General features: G+C 41.3%; 1 protein-coding gene across 3 annotated transcripts in view; it reads left to right on the plus strand.

The window, feature by feature from the left end:
- Positions 1–4,433: 4,433 nt before the first annotated feature.
- ndrg3a (ndrg family member 3a) overlaps positions 4,434–16,922 on the plus strand; it is a 50,358-nt gene continuing 37,869 nt past the window's right edge. For 2 of the 3 annotated variants that reach the window (XM_047346880.1, XM_047346882.1), the window contains exon 1: positions 4,435–4,585. The gene's annotated coding sequence lies outside the window, so the exon portion shown is untranslated. Of the gene's footprint in view, positions 4,586–7,013; positions 7,088–16,922 lie in introns of all 3 variants that reach the window. The other variant, XM_047346881.1, reaches the window with a different exon arrangement.

The following is a 16,922-nucleotide window of genomic DNA, read 5'->3' on the forward strand; positions in this document are numbered from 1 at the left end:
CGTTGTTGAAATATCCATCCCTGGCGTAACTTCAACTCTGTGGCTCAATCTTGAACATTATTCTCAAGAATCTGATCATACTGAGTGGAATCCATGCGACCCTCAACTTTAACAAGATTCCCAGTACTGGTAGTGGCCACACAGCCCCAAAGCATGATGGAACCTCCACCAAATCTTACGGTGGGGAGCCGGATGCCTGTTTGTAATGCTCTGTTTCACCACCATGCATAACGCCCTTTGTAATGCATGGTTATGCAACTCGATCTTTGTTTCATCAGTCCACCGCACCTTATTCAAAAAGTGAAGCTGGCTAGTCCATATGTGCTTTTGCCAACTTCAGTCGATTCTGTGGCGTCTGTACCGAAAGGCTTCTGCTGCATCACTCTGCCAGATAGCTGCTCCCTGTGGAAAGTGCGCTGAATTGTTGAACGATGCAGTGACACCATCTGCAGCAAGATGATGTCGTATGTCTTTGGAGGTGGTCTGTGGTTGTCTTTGACTCACCATCCTTCTTCTCTGCCTCTCTGATATTTTCCATTTCCTTACTACATTCCCGACAGTGGAAACTGACAGCTGAAATCTCTGAGATTGCTTTTGTATTCTTCTCCTAAATCATAATGTGAGCAGTATTTGTTATAAGTTCATATGAGAGTTGTTTTGAGGCCCCCATATTGCCACTCTTCAGAGGAGAACATCTTGCAATTGGCCACCCTAAGTACCATTTCTCATGACTAGATACACTTGTCTTTGAGGTTCAAGGTTTGATGATCTTACCAAACCAATTATGTGCTTCAATAAATCAATGTTAAGTAGTTAAAGGTATTCAACAAAAGGACAAGGGTGCCCAAATGTATGCACCTGTCAATTTTATGCATATTGCACTGTTAGTCCAATAAACCTCATTTCACTACTGACATATTACTGTCCATCAGTTATTTGATATATCAAACTGAAATAGCAGATCCAAACACCCAAAGATTTAAAAAAATAATAATTAAAATGAGAGAAAGGTTTTGGAATGGTGCGGGTTTGTTGGGGAAGTTAGATCAAACTACTGAGTGTTAGAGTTTGGCCATTTTAGAATGGGCTATGTGAAGGGGTACAAAGTAAAATAATACACTGATAAAGTGTATCCATCTAGAGACCACTGGTGACCCTTGTTATACTAAAAACCACAAGGACTGCGGGTACCTCTCTCTGTCAGACTGATTATAACCATTGGAAAAGAGAGGGGGTCATACAGGTAGCAGAAATGGAGGGTGTGTTTGCACCTCCAACCAGAACTGAGCCGGTTTAGGCTAAACCTGACTCCCCCTTACTCCATCCAACAGGGAGGGAGGAAGACGGAGGTAAAAATAATTGGAGTGTTGTTTTCTGTTGCATTGTGTGAAAGGTGGGTTACTTTAAAATGGATGTTCAAAGATGAGTTATGTTGAAGGGAGTTTATTTTTTCTTTTGTGTATGCAGATTAAAATGGCAATTTCATGGAACTAGAAACTAGTTAATCTGAGATTATGAAGAAAAAAAGTGTTTAATCTTAGTATAACATAAAGGCAATTTTCAGCTCATATTCATTTAAAAATTTTCTTGCTTGCACAAGTTACACTTTATTTTTCTCAAACGCTAAAAATAGAAATCATATAGATATATAGTCATATTCAAGAAATCAAAATCAGTTCATATCAGTAATATAATTCATGTTAAACATTACACTGTTTTCAAGCCTTTATTTCTGTAAGTTAAGATGGTTTTCTGCTTCCAGCTAATGAAAACATGACATTTAAGATTAGAATTTTACTTCAGACCAATAAAAACAACAGAAATATGGATTTAATGACAACTGTTTCTAGTTAATTTTCAAAGGGTATATTTGGTCTAACCAACAAGCCTGATCAGAACATATTCTAATGCATTGAATATGACTGTATATATGCCCATTTCTGCCACTGTAATAAGAAAATCATATCGAGATATTATAATAATTGAGATGCTGAATATTTTTTGTTCAGGTTTATTCCTGTTAATTTTGATTAGTTTGGTTTTCAGCTGATGTAATTCGAAAATTCAGTTTCTCTGAAAATTAGAATATTACATAAGACCAATAAAAGGATTTTTAATGCAAGAATGTCCGGGTTCCTTTAAGAGTGGCCTTTAGCTTATCTGAATTGTTGGGTCTAGTGTCTCTCATCTTTCTGTTGGTAATACCCCATACATTCTCTGAGTTTTATTTCAGGCAGGTTCGCTAACCAATCAAGCACAGTAACACCATGGTCATTAAACCAGTTTATGGTATCTTTAGTAGTGTGGGCAGCAGCCAGGTCCTGCTGGAAATTGAAATCAGCATCTCCATAAAGCTTGTCAGTGGAGGGAAACATGAAGTTTCCTGTTGGATAGTTGTCCTGACTTTGGACCTGATAAAACTCAGTGGACCAACACCAGCAGATGACATGGCTCCCCAAATCTTTTCTGACTGTGGAAACTTCACACTGGACCAGAAGCAACTTGGATTCTGCAACTATGCAACCTTGATTTCCAAATGAAATGCAAAATTTACTTTACCTCGAAAAGAAGACACGGACCTCCTCTTCCATGAAGGAGGCAGAGCATGAAAACTTGGGAGAATGTGACTCCATCACTGTAGCAAAGGCCGACCATGCTTCTGGAAAAGTGGACCAGAATTCTACCCTTGCGGGATTGCTGAGGGTGTTATGGGAGTATGTTTCTCAAGTCTACATGTGTTTTGTGGACCTGGAGAAGGCCTACAAGTGTGTTCCACGAGATATTTTGTGTGGGGTTCTGCGGAAGTATGGGGTATTTGGGTGACTTTTAAGGGCTTGCTAATCCTTGTAAGACCAAAATAAGAGCGGTGTCTGCACTGTTGGCACTAAGTGAAGCCTGTTCCTAGTGCTGACCTTTGTCATCTTGTTTGTGGTGGATCATGACTGAAAGAACAAGATCTCAGATACAGGCAGCTGAACTGAGTTTCCAAAACTAAGTCAAGCCAAGGGTGGCTTGACTCAGCCTTGAAGAGAGGCAGAGGAGCTCCGTCACCAAGGGGGAGCTCGACGTAGAGCAGCTGCTTCCCCGCATGAAAAGGAGTCAACTGAGGTGTTTCGGGTGTCTGATCAGGATGCTCCCTGAACACCTCCCTTTGGAGGTTTTCCAGGCATGTCCCACTGCCTGGAGGGACTATATATCCCACCTGGCCTGGAAACGCCTTGGGATCCCCCAGAATGAGCTGGTGGATGTTGCCAGGGAGAGGGATGTGTGGGGTTCACCCTGATATGATGATGGATGGGCGGATGGATGGATTTGTCTCTGGTACAGGAGTGGCTTAACACAAGAATTTGTTCTTTGAATATCCCCCGAACTCTTGAATAGCCATTGCTTCACAATCTTCTAAAGCCAGCAGTGGTCCCTATTGTTTATGGGCCTTTTTACCACACTTTTTCCTTTCACTCAATTTTCCAATAATATGGATGAATACTAGGGCTGCACAATATATCACAAATGTATCGTTATCACAATATCCCTGTACATAATATCACAAACAAATGCTTGGACTGCAATAAATATTAGGTAAATGCCTTGCATTCAGACTATTCTTGTACATTTGGTGATGTTTGCAGTTATTTGCAGTGAAAATTATTTAAGGAGGCATTAGGATATTCTAGTAATTTCCCCAGGAAACTATAACTAAGTTATCTCCCTGGAACTTTTTTTTGTAAGCCATCTCATTTTTTTCTTGTAGTTGAATAGATTACTATCTGGAGTGTTTACTTAAGTATTTGTTTATGTATTGCAAGTCATATCGTAATTGAAATATTCAGCAACATTACTGGTAGACAACTGTCATGTCTTCCCCATGACTGTTAAGACATGCAATGCCCATAAGAGTTATGTCTTAAGTATCCTTTTGAATTGGTCAAAAGTTGTACTGCAACTTCTGAAAAACTGAATTAGGGTTTTTTATTGGCTATAAGCCATAACCATTAAATACTAGAGAAATAATTTTGGAAATGTATCACGTTTGTGTGATGATTTTGTTTTCTCACCGGGTACTCCGGCTTCCTCCCACAGTCCAAAGACATGCCTGTTAGGTTAATTGGTCACTCTAAATTGCCCTTAGGAGTAAGAATGAGTGTGTGCATGGTTGTTTGTGTATTGCCCTGTGACGGACTGGCGACCTGTCCAGGGTGTACCCCGCCTCCCGCCCATACATTGCTGGAGATGGGCACCAGCTTCCCCGCGACCCACTATGGAATAAGCGGTAGAAAATGACCGACTGAGTGTTTATTTTATTTTTTCGATGTGTCTGTTATTCTAAGCAGGGTGAACACTCCTGTTCTTTCTCCTATCTATGTTGCTCTGTCGCCTCCTCCCATTGGCTCCTCCGCGGTGTCTCCTCCGCAGCGTGTAGTTCCGCCCACAGTCGCTCACATATACAGGCTGTCGTAGAGAGGAAGCGGCAAGCAGAAGCTGGCTGTTTTATAAACCTCAAAATACACATTTATTTGTTTCTGTCTAGCAATTTATCAAGCGGGAAGTTACCTTAAATTCACCGGAAGCTCATTTCACCGACGAGGTAAGTGTTGTGTCCGTGTTTACCCCGGAACATCTTCCATTAAACCACTGTTACAGATGTGCCCGAAGCTACAGGAGATTACCTCAGCTCTCTGATACAGCACAGGCTGCTCTGTTTGCGCCTAGTACCCTGTTATTTTAGGCAAATAACGTTGGTGGTGAAAGCGTGAAAAAGTCACAGTTTACCGCCTGAAGCCACATGTTTGAACCCCGGGAGGGCAGAAATGAGTCCGAGTGGAGCGGTTCAGTTAGAAAAGCTGCAGTTCAGTTGATTTGGATCGAGTTCAGCGCTGCTCCTCTCTCACAGAGATGCGACATTAACACAGGAGCTCATTTCTTACCTTTCATCAGGTCGCCAAATATAAACAAATATTTATTTTATCACGTAAAAACTAAATAAGCATGAGTTTTTTTTTACAGGATAAAAGGGAACGAGGCCTGTCACGATGCGTTTCACCGTTTTTAACCGAGCTAAACCGAGTTAACAGGTACACGCACTTACAGAAACACGTTTTTCACCAAATATTCTTTTAGCTAAATATATCCTGCAGCTTTAAAATAATAGTAGAAAGACAAAATAAAATCTAAACCTCAAAACAAAAGTTCCTACTACCTGTTTTTCTTCTATTTATTCATTAGTTGTTTTTTGTGGCTAGCCAACGAATAAAAAATACAACTAGGTTAATTATTTGGATTGTATTGCCCAGTGCTGTCAGTATTAAGTCTGTTTTTTGACCACTAATATCTATCATTATCAAGCAGATCAGTTCAAGCTACCCAGCATTCACACATGGCCCACCATGAACTACAATGTCAGCATTGGAAGGTCACACAGGTCAGAGAAGGGTGCCAGGGTTAAACACCACCACTTGGGATGCCTTCATCGTGTATTTTCGAGTAAAACTGCAAGGCCTGACCATAATATTCCTATAATATGTGTGATCCCTGATTTAAATGCGTCATGGTAATACTGGAAGGTCATTGTAACCTTTTTCTTTTGCTGACTTCTTCAAGTACGTTTCCATACCTTTGAGTCATGCCCCATCTCCCACAGTGTCCTGAAATGTTTCACATGGTTAGCAAAGTGAGTAGAACTTACACAACAAGCAGCAACTGCGAGTTTGTTGTCACAACGTGACTGCTGAAGACTGCTGCTTCACCCTGAAAGGCCGCTAGATAACAGATTAGCGCCAAAGCTGGCTTCTTTCTACAGGATCAAGCTGTCCAAATAAGAGGTTTACTGCCATGTTGAAATCTGTTGGTTGATTATTACACAGAGGGCCCAGATCTTAACCAGCACGAGAGTCAAAGTTGTTCATTAATGCACACACTGTCTCCGGAAACTTTAATTTTGTTGGAAGCATTTTCCTCTGGTGTCTTGAGACTTATTTAGATTTGTTTAAAGTATGAATGCTGTGAAATACTCTTTCACAGTGCTCACAATAATAATAAGAACCAAGTCATCTGAGTGGAAACAAAAGCAGTATAATAAGCGACGCACCGATCAAATATTTATTTTTAAGCTTTTACCTACTGAGACATTTTAGCCAATTTCTCTTTTAGAACTATAAACAAACAGCATTCAGAAATAGTTTTTTGGCCTTCCCACTATGAGCGGTCATTAATTATTTAAAAAAGGAGCAAAGGTTATATAAAACCATCTGTGTGACAGAGCAATCTGTGAAAAACAGACTTTACAAATTTAAATCAAAAATAAAATTTGTTATTGACTTGGCATTTTAAACTGTCTTTATTGTTTAATTATAGGATTTAGCGCCGTTAGTGTCATTAGCACGACTAAAACCATCAGTCTCCGCCTGCTTAGCTTTATTTGGAGTTTTCCAAACGCCTCCCAGCGTTTATAAATCCAGCATGTTCCATAACAGAGAGAGGCTGAAGGCTCAGTTTGCTGTTCAGCCTTTCTGTTATCTGCTGAAGTCTACTCCAATTCAATTCCCTCCTTCACCCAGATAAGGAACGTCCCCAAGGCAGGTGCAAATGAATGACCTGTGGCAGATTGGACCCGGAAAAGACAGTCATCAGACAGGTCAAGTTGAAGATCAACCAACTGTGGTCACCAGCTGATTTCTGTTCACCCTTAAGTATGTCTCAACCATCCTGCACTTTTTTCACATTAACACTGTTGGTGAATCATGTGAAATAATTTCAGGATGTCCGCATTAAGCAAAAGTACCGTTAAAGTCCTTTTCAGTTGGGATTACAGAATAAACTTGACGTTTTGCAGGGATTACGAAGCACAGAGAAAGGCAGAAATGCTTTTGTGTAGAAGAGGATTTCTTGCAGCCGTGGTGGGGATGAATGTCAGGCCGTATCACCCACTGGAGGGATTGAGACAGTAATTAAGCCTCCGTGCTGACAGTCATTCTGCCTCGTTTTCCTTACCACCTCAGCCTTTGCTGTCTCTGTAGGTTTGCCAGCATCTGCCGGGCAAAACGAGGGACGTGTTCTGACCCAGAGAACCGAACCTGAAACACCTCTAAGAGTAAGGAACCCAACCTGTTCGGACCTCTATATAAATGCATGCACAGTAGTAATGGTACTGTTTGCGTGGTATAGTGTTATTAAAATGTCTTTTTCAATTACTTTATAGACGTTTGCCTGCAGTTTTTTTGAGTGATGCAAATTCCTAAACAAAGACCATCATGTAAAATATGAACATAACATTACCAGTTGCTGTATGGCTCTACAACATAAAAATATACTTGCATCTAAATCAAAAATATTATTTTATCGCTCTATAAAATCAGCTTTCTCTAAAACTGCTCTTAAGTTATAATTACTTCTTTCAAGTCACTGCCTTTTCCTATAAAACTCATTTGTATAAAAGCATTCCAGTTAGGGCTGCAACATATTTGGAAATTGCAATTTAGTTATTGAATATTGCAAACCTCAGTCGATTGTGATTAACCCACACTTTCTTTTCCTTCATCAAGAAGACCCCGTTGCTCTCTCTCACATTGAAACCCCATCTAACTGGCCCATTACTGGCAACCAGTTAGATTTTTTTTTTTTCATACAAGATTAAGAAATTCAGATAAAGTCCGCGAGGCTAGCTTGTGCCTGATGAGTGTTTTGTGCCCCTCTAATGTAGTACCACGCATAAATGTTTACTGATGTAAAGACTGTGTAATTGATCATCCAGTATCAAGAACTGCTTGATTGTTTTTGTTACCCCATTACCAGTATTTGGTTGGCCCAAACCAGCACTTCTGTTTTTAACTTATCTACGAAGAAAAATGGGATTTTCAGAGCTTTTTGACAGAGATTGTCGATTGTTGTTTGCTGTTAAAATGGCAGAATAAAATAAATATTTCTGCCTAACTGTTAATACACAGTAATGCTTCAAATTGTCCAGTTGTAGTCACTAGGAAAAACCTATTCCCCTAATTGTGTGTAGGTTATTACATGATCACACTAATCACCTTGAGTAGAATCACCACAGACTCAGAGATATTGGGACTGACATTTTAAACATGATCTCATTAGTTTTGTTGAAAAAAGTTACCGCTGTTTAAATGAGATGTGTGGTTGCAGTTTCGATATATCTGTAATATTTCTTGTTCTTTCAAAAGCACAGGATGATCGCACGTTAAATGTAGCAGTTTTGAAGTGTTTATTTTACAAAACATTTTCCTTTTTGCTGACCCTGATAACCTAACTATTACTTAGTCAGGTTCTCTCTGCTCAGTAAGTCTGCCATCGGCTGCTTTAAAGACAAATCTGTCTTTGTCGTAAGCGAAGGCCACACAGGTGACAGTGTAGCAGCCGTTCATCCAGCTGACTAGCAGTGCACAGGTAGAGAAAACTACTACCGCTGCTTTCTCTGGCATCTCATTAAAAGGACTGAAAATGTCAAAGGTTTTTGACTTTTTAAAACTTTAGTATACTTTGGTCACCGGCTCGTGGTCAGCCACACAGGAACGGTTGAGTCATTCAGCTGACGCTACTCATAGTCAGATTTACTGACAGGTCGCCATGCAGTTCTGATGTCTGTATATTCGCAATCTAATCCCTTTGGTTCCAGCTCATACTTGATTGTCCTCATGACGTCGGAACCAGAACCTGTACCAGGAGGAGTTCTGCTCAGATCTGTCCTGATAAATGGAAATGCCTGGTTTCTTGATCAGCATCTTCTGCTCAGTTTGCTGTCTGTTTTTAGTCATGAATTCTCAGCCATGAGAATAAAGTAAACATTGTTCTTTGTGTGTTGATGCCAGCCTGACCTTTCCCCTCGTTCCTCTGCACAGATGCAGTGTGTTTGTAACTAGAAGTCATTTGTAATTTAAGATGTTCCAAGCTTAGAGTTGTAGCACACGCCTTCCTAAAGCAGCCGATGCCACCTGTTCCAGGAGAAGATCTTCTTAAACAAGGCCAGCTGTAATTTCAGACATTTCCAGATGTTTCTGTCTCATCATTTTCTGTTTGATTTTTAATTTGTTGTTGAGATGATAAGAATAAGTTTCCTTATAACAAAGAAAAAGCGTGGCGATGGCATAAATATTATCTTAGTGAGGCAGTAAGAGTGCCCTCACATTTTATCTGGTGGATCTCACCCCTGCTGGAGGCAGGGCTCCGTCCGTCTCCATTTTCATTATCAACAGTAGCAGCAGCCGGTGGGAATGGCTCGGGTTTTAAGCTTGTTGAACCAAAATATTAAATCCAAGCCGAGCCGGACCTTTAGATGCCCTAATACAGCGCCCTGCAGAGGTCTTCCTACCCTGGGAATTTTATGCCACATTTTATTACATTGCAACCACAAGCTTTAATGTGTTTTATAAGGATTTTATGTGATAGACCAACACAAAGCAGTGCATAATTCTGAAGTGGAATATATATGATGTATGGCTTCCATACATTTAACCCCCTTGGATCAGTAACACGTTTTGCTGCACTTGGCAGCTGCAATAATTTGGGGGTATTTCTCTTTCAACTTTGCACATCTGGAGAATGAAATCTCCTTTTTTTCAGTTTAAAGTCCTGACAGATTCTTAAGTGGATTTAAATCTGGACTTTGACTAGGCTATTCTAACAAATGCATGGACTTTAATAACCCTTGTAGCTCTGACTGTGTGTCGCTGTTCTGCTGGATTGTAAACCTCGGTCCTTGTCTCAACTCTTTTGCAGTGTTTTTCAGATTTTATTCCTGTCATCCATATAGCCGCATCCATCTAACCATCAGCTCACACCAGTTTCCCTGTCCTTGCTGATGAAAAGCAGTCTTTGACGCTGTTTGTTCACTGGCGTTCTCTGACAAACCTTCAGAGAACAGCTGGATTTATGGTTAGATTCAGTTTCACTGACTTCTAAAAGCAGCTGGTGGCTTTTATTTTCTAGACATATTTGGGCATATCAGAGTAAAGGAGGCAACACTTTTATTTGTAAGAATTTTCAGTAATAATGCATCATCTTTCACTTTACAATTATTTACTACTTTGTGTTCTATCACATAAAATGCCAATAAAATACATTGAAGATGGTGATTACAGTGCGACAGAATATGAACAAGCTCAAGGGTGTGAATACTACTCCAAGGCCAGTTTAAACGCGATGCTGTCACAAAAGCCTGATATAAAAATAAGCTGGCGCTCATCTGACTGTTTACTCTTCAGCATGTCAGCAATCTCCCACATTACAGCGCGCCCCTGCTGAGGGATTTCATATGGTCCTGGGAGCACCTTGGAGAACGCTAGCTGTGTTGGCGGTTGTTATTGCCCAGGTGGTTTGAAGATGCTCTCACTCAGGCTGTGTTCCTGCTCAAGGGGGTCTGATGCACGCACAGATAATGTTCACCTGACACCTGATCTTAAATCGCTCCATCTTCACTGGATCTCTCTGGGGTGGAGGCTGTGTTTGACCCTGTGAGTCATGACTTGCAGATTAATGTGTGTCTTCTAAGTTTCTGCATCTATATGGTTTTTCCTTACTTTTTGCTTCGGCATAGAGAGCTCGGCCTGTCTGTGGGGTTTTCCACATGTTGTCTGAAGCTATGAGAGCAGAATTATGTTATGTAAATGATAGGTTAAAGGTCAGTCGAGGTCAGGGGCGCCACCAGCTGAGCTGGGGATGGTGATGGGTTGCAAGGCGTTGCCAAGGACATTGAGGACCTCCACAGCCAGCATTTGCTAAAGGAGGGCGGAGAAGGAGTGTTCCTTGTGCTTCTCTGGAGATTGAATTGTCAGTAATCAGTCACTGTGACAGCCAGGCTGACCACAGGGATAACTCCATTAGCTGAGGCTGTGTTTCTGTGAGGAACGGGCTTCTTAGTGCTGGTTCTCACACTGAAATATGACGTGTTTGGATTTAAAGCTCTTGATGTTTTCACAAACAGTCTGTCTGTTGCCCCTAATGCTTGTGTGTCAATGTGCTGTGTTCATGCTTTATTGAAGCCGTATCTCATGTTACCACCCAATCCTGTTAATCGTATTCTGCGTGCTTCTCTCTCAGTAATTTTGTGAGCAGGGTTTACAGATGGCCTCACTGCTCCTACAGGGTTGCCCTTGTCTGACCATGCTCTGCGGATCCAGCTGAGCGTCCCGCTGCTTTGGAAACTCTGCCTCCTCACATCTGCTGGCCACACACACACACACACACACACACACACACACACACACACAAAAACAGCGAGCCTCTGAGACTTTTACTAGACTCTTTTACAATGCTCCCTACATCACCAGGCGTGGCGGAGGAAATCCCGACAGACTTGCAGCTCGCTTAGGGTAGCAGAGGAGAAACAGGTACTCTATTAGCAGCTCTGAGTGCAGGGCTGTCAGCGGCAGGCATTCAGTTTTATTTATAGCTGAATAGAAGGAGGGGCTCGGCCAGGAGAGACACATTGGGCTGGGCATCACTCTCACCTATTACAACAGAGTTTTTGGTTTGGGCTTGTTGGCAATCTGCTTCTCTTCTAAATGCCTTTAGGTTTGAGTGTGTGTGTGTGTTTGTATGGTTGTTCTTCTCAGGGTGTTCAGGATGTACCTGCCTCTCACAGGGGTGTCATTTCTCTGGAAAAAAGCTCTTCAACTCTTAATGGGGTTGTGCATTGTTTGAAATAACATGATTCCGATTCCTTGTTTTGATTCCAACTCCTTTTGATTCTTGATACCGATTCTTTTAAGAGGAAGAGTCAATAAAGATAACATGGTTTAAATGAGCTAGCAAAGCAGAGTTTCTGGATGAAATGGTCTGACCTTCTCTATCAATTTTAATTCTATGAACATTTAATGAATTTCTCACAGGGCAAATTTCAACTAGCACATAAATATCAGACATGAGAACCTGAATATAAATGTTCTGTATTTTCTTTTGACATGGGAACATGTCTGATGCTGCAGGTTTTACATGTTACTGAGCACCCACTGATTGGCTAACCTGGTGCAGAATATCAAACAAACAAAAAGGAACCGCTTGTACAACCTAGTTCAGATTAGCAGCAGGTACAGTATAAAATCAGAAACAGTTCTTGTTGAGGAAAATGATCATATTTGCCTTCTTAGGCAGTATGTGTGAGCGTTCTGGACAGATAGTGTCTCCTGCAGTGGATAAAACTTGTTTGCTGGGTGTAGAAGAAGCTTGAACGCATAAATATGAGAAAGCGAGATGACAGCAAAGGAAATGCTTGTCATTGGTTCCACCACCATGCAGCAGGGTCCTCAGACAAAATGGAGCAGCACATCGAGGAGTCTGGTCAATTGTCTGGCTAATGTCAGCTGGGTATGTGCATTTAAGATGACCCACCGTTTTCGGTCAAGTATAACTTGTTGGCTTTTCCAGTGTTAGTATAAGACGTGTTTTATTGCTTTACTTACCTGATTCTGACTGCAGTGGGGTCACAGGCTGTGTCGGAGCCAGAGTAAGAGGCAGCGGATGAAGGCTGGTGTAACACCGGCGCAGTTCGTCAATGACTGGGCACTCTGTTCTACACCATGAGTCCAGAAGTGTTTAATCATGTTGGTCGTTCACCGTCCTTTGCATGATATTCTTATTCCAAGTGTTGCTCTGAGCCTACTAGTAATTTCTTTTAAGTTAAGCCACACTCACGATCGCTTCTGCACACTGTTTATGGTTGCTCGTACACTTCCTGCGGATTCTTCTTTGTTGGTGTTGGACAGCTTCGGTTGGCGGACTAGCCATCGAAACTAGAAATACAAATTTGAAATTTTGAACACTTCCGGTGGAATCGGAATATTAGCCCTGGTTCCAATCGGTTCTCGAGACTCGATGACCAACCCTAACTCTGAGAATCCTAGAAAGCTGCCAACATTTCCAACACCAACCTGTTCCATGATTCACTGAGATTGAGCTCTCAAATTTGCTCTAATACTTTCAGCCTTTCTGTTATCTGACAAATGTCTTGCTCTGTCTTGCCTGAATTAACATGTCTTGTTTTCTTTTAGATTGCTTTCGTGCCTTCTCTGGCTTCATTTAAAACATCCCACCAATACTGAAAATGGGTAACTGGTAGCCTTCTTTATTCAACAACCACACTGAAGAGTGTTGTTTATATGCGTGCACTGGTAGAGATGCATTCACTGAATAGAAGAAGATTGGATTTTTGACTTCCCAAATAACCCATCACAGATTAGGGCCAGTCAAACTGAAAATCGTGTGATTTCGGTCACCAGTGGATTTCTGTGTATTTCTCCGTTGAATCCATCATCATACAGGTCCTTCTCCAAATATTAGCATATTGTGATAAAGTTCATCATTTTCCATAATGTAATGATGAAAATTTAACATTCATATATTTTAGATTCATTGCACACTAACTGAAATATTTCCGGTCTTTTATTGTCTTAATACGGATGATTGTGGCATACAGCTCATGAAAACCCAAAATTCCTATCTCACAAAATTAGCATATTTCATCCGACCAATAAAATAAAAGTGTTTTTAATACAAAAAACGTCAACCATCAAATAATCGTGTGCAGTTATGCACTCAATACTTGGTCGGGAATCCTTTGGCAGAAATGACTGCTTCAATGCGGCGTGGCATGGAGGCAATCAGCCTGTGGCACTGCTGAGGTCTTATGGAGGCCCAGGATGCTTCGATAGCGGCCTTTAGCTCATCCAGAGTGTTGGGTCTTGAGTCTCTCAACGTTCTCTTCACAATATCCCACAGATTCTCTATGGGGTTCAGGTCAGGAGAGTTGGCAGGCCAATTGAGCACAGTGATACCATGGTCAGTAAACCATTTACCAGTGGTTTTGGCACTGTGAGCAGGTGCCTGGTCGTGCTGAAAAATGAAATCTTCATCTCCATAAAGCTTTTCAGCAGATGGAAGCATAAAGTGCTCCAAAATCTCCTGATGGCTAGCTGCATTGACCCTGCCCTTGATAAAACACAGTGGACCAACACCAGCAGCTGACACGGCACCCCAGACCATCACTGACTGTGGGTACTTGACACTGGACTTCTGGCATTTTGGCATTTCCTTCTCCCCAGTCTTCCTCCAGACTCTGGCACCTTGATTTCCGAATGACATGAAGAATTTGCTTTCATCCGAAAAAAGTACTTTGGACCACTGAGCAACAGTCCAGTGCTGCTCCTCTGTAGCCCAGGTCAGGCGCTTCTGCCGCTGTTTCTGGTTCGAAAGTGGCTTGACCTGGGGAATGCGGCACCTGTAGCCCATTTCCTGCACACGCCTGTGCACGGTGGCTCTGGATGTTTCTACTCCAGACTCAGTCCACTGCTTCCGCAGGTCCCCCAAGGTCTGGAATCGGCCCTTCTCCACAATCTTCCTCAGGGTTCGGTCACCTCTTCTCGTTGTGCAGCGTTTTCTGCCACACTTTTTCCTTCCCACAGACTTCCCACTAAGGTGCCTTGATACAGCACTCTGGGAACAGCCTATTCGTTCAGAAATTTCTTTCTGTGTCTTACCCTCTTGCTTGAGGGTGTCAATAGTGGCCTTCTGGACAGCAGTCAGGTTGGCAGTCTTACCCATGATTGGGGTTTTGAGTGATGAACCAGGCTGGGAGTTTTAAAGGCCTCAGGAATCTTTTGCAGGTGTTTAGAGTTAACTCGTTGATTCAGATGATTAGGTTCATAGCTCGTTTAGAGACCCTTTTAATGATATGCTAATTTTGTGAGATAGGAATTTTGGGTTTTCATGAGCTGTATGCCAAAATCATCCGTATTAAGACAATAAAAGACCTGAAATATTTCAGTTAGTGTGCAATGAATCTAAAATATATGAATGTTAAATTTTCATCATTACATTATTGAAAATAATGAACTTTATCACAATATGCTAATATTTTGAGAAGGACCTGTACAGCGTTTTGCTGTAGATTGGAGCTGCTAATGAAGGGATCAGCATTGTTGGTGGACTGCAGAGACTTGTGAAATCAGAGAAAAGATTAAAAAGTACTTGTTCATGTTGCTACAAGGCATATCTTCTATTATTGTAGAGTAAATGGTTTCTTTGGAAGAATGGGTGATGGGACCTAAATTTTGGTGATCATGGTTATAATAAAAACAATTTCTGCACTTTTACAGGTTGGCTCTAGTAGATCAAAGTTGGTTTGAAACTGAGATGGTTGAAGCTGAGTACGGCTGAAAGCTGAATGACCTGGATTGTTTTAGTGTTTAAAATAAGGAGCTCCCAAAAGGTTTAGTTTTTTGTCTTTTAAAATTGTTAAGTACAAGTGGCTTAAATACAGTTATTAGCTCATAACCTACTCCTTTTAATATATGTTTGATATTCACTAACCTATTTATCCACACACTTTTCTTCTGCAGTTTCACTTATAAAATCCAGATAATTTCCAGACACATAATTTGGCAGCGGATTGTATGTCGGGTCAGTAAAGTTCTACTGTTGTTTACCTTTCAGAGGCAGGTTTACCTGCCATTGTTCCACTGTATGTATTATTGCACTAAAGCCATCAATAAAGCCTACTATTAGACAGGGAAATCATGACCTTAAGCAAAGCTAAGGTTGCTGTTATGACCTTTTGACTATTACTACTAAGTTGGGTTTGGTAAAAAGTCTATAGTATCTGTTTCTCTGGTCTTGTGTGTTGTTGTTATTCTTGTGCTAGTTTTATTAGCTCAGTATTAGGTTTCAGCTTGTGAGAATTCAGATCCATCCTCCCATCCATACGTCCCATCTATCCATCCGTCCTCCAGGCATAAAAGAGTTTTCCCACATACTACTGAGACACCTGTTTTGTTAAATAGTAAACTGTTTAAATACCAACAAGCTGTTTATTCCTAACTAAATGTGTTGGTGTATTGCAAACTGTTTCAGTTTTGGCCACACTGTTGTGGTTTTTAGTGGGAAGGGGGGGTTCAAGAATTTCAATAAGCCTGTTTTAATAGTTTAAATGATATTCAGACACTGCTTACACCCTCATGGAAATAGTCACATTCAGCTCTGACATGAATGGTGGTTTCGGATGTACAGCAGAACCTCAATCAGAAGACTTTTTCTGTAAAACCAGACCATCGACAGGTATTCTACGTTATCCAGGCATTCATCCACTGTAATTACAACCTTAATGGTTGAAATCTATTTTCTCTTTGTGTCCACATACCATCACAGCCTCCTTATATTATTGTGAAAACTGCAAGCGTGTTCTAATAACATGGCATTATCTCCCAAATGAAGCACCCCCTGAAGGTTTCACTGTTTTTCATCTTTCACGTTGCAGTCTGTGGTTCCTACTGTAGAGCCTCTGTGAAAACGTGCCAATCTGAAAGACTCCCATAAAATTGATATGCAACTCGCTGCAGAAATCGTTCTTTAATCATGCATGAAGCTGACTGAAATAGAAGCCCTGGTAACTTTGTGAGACTGTATAGACGAGTGCACCAAGGAGGATGGACAGGAGTGGACTAACTCACATCCTTGCTGCCCCTGCCGAGTCCACAGCTGTTCCGTGCACTTCCCTCTCTTTTATGGGAATAAGAAATACACTGAGTTTCCAGTTTGCTGGTCTGAAACATCACTCCACTGGTGGAAAATATTGGCATCGCTCCCCGAGTCTGTATTGGTGTAATAAAATAAACCTGTCACTGGAAATTATTGCATAGATTTGACCAACGATGGCACTGCTTTCAGACCTCTTATTGTGCATCTTGTCCAGGAGAAATCTGCTGATGATATGCAGTTATAAATGTATGAAGTCCGTTGTTCCCGTTTTATGATGTGGGGACAATCAGTAGATAAAATGGACCCTCAAAATTCATGTAGATCTTTAAAAGCTCTTAGTGTAATGACATGCTCCTTGCAGTTAGTTGACCTAGATGATAGGAAGTGTGTATGGATGTATTTGTGCAGCTGCAGTGCATGCAGACCCTGGGTAAGGTCATCTG

This window comes from Girardinichthys multiradiatus, chromosome 20 (assembly GCF_021462225.1).
Source record: "Girardinichthys multiradiatus isolate DD_20200921_A chromosome 20, DD_fGirMul_XY1, whole genome shotgun sequence".
In the NCBI taxonomy this organism is placed as follows: domain Eukaryota; kingdom Metazoa; phylum Chordata; class Actinopteri; order Cyprinodontiformes; family Goodeidae; genus Girardinichthys; species Girardinichthys multiradiatus.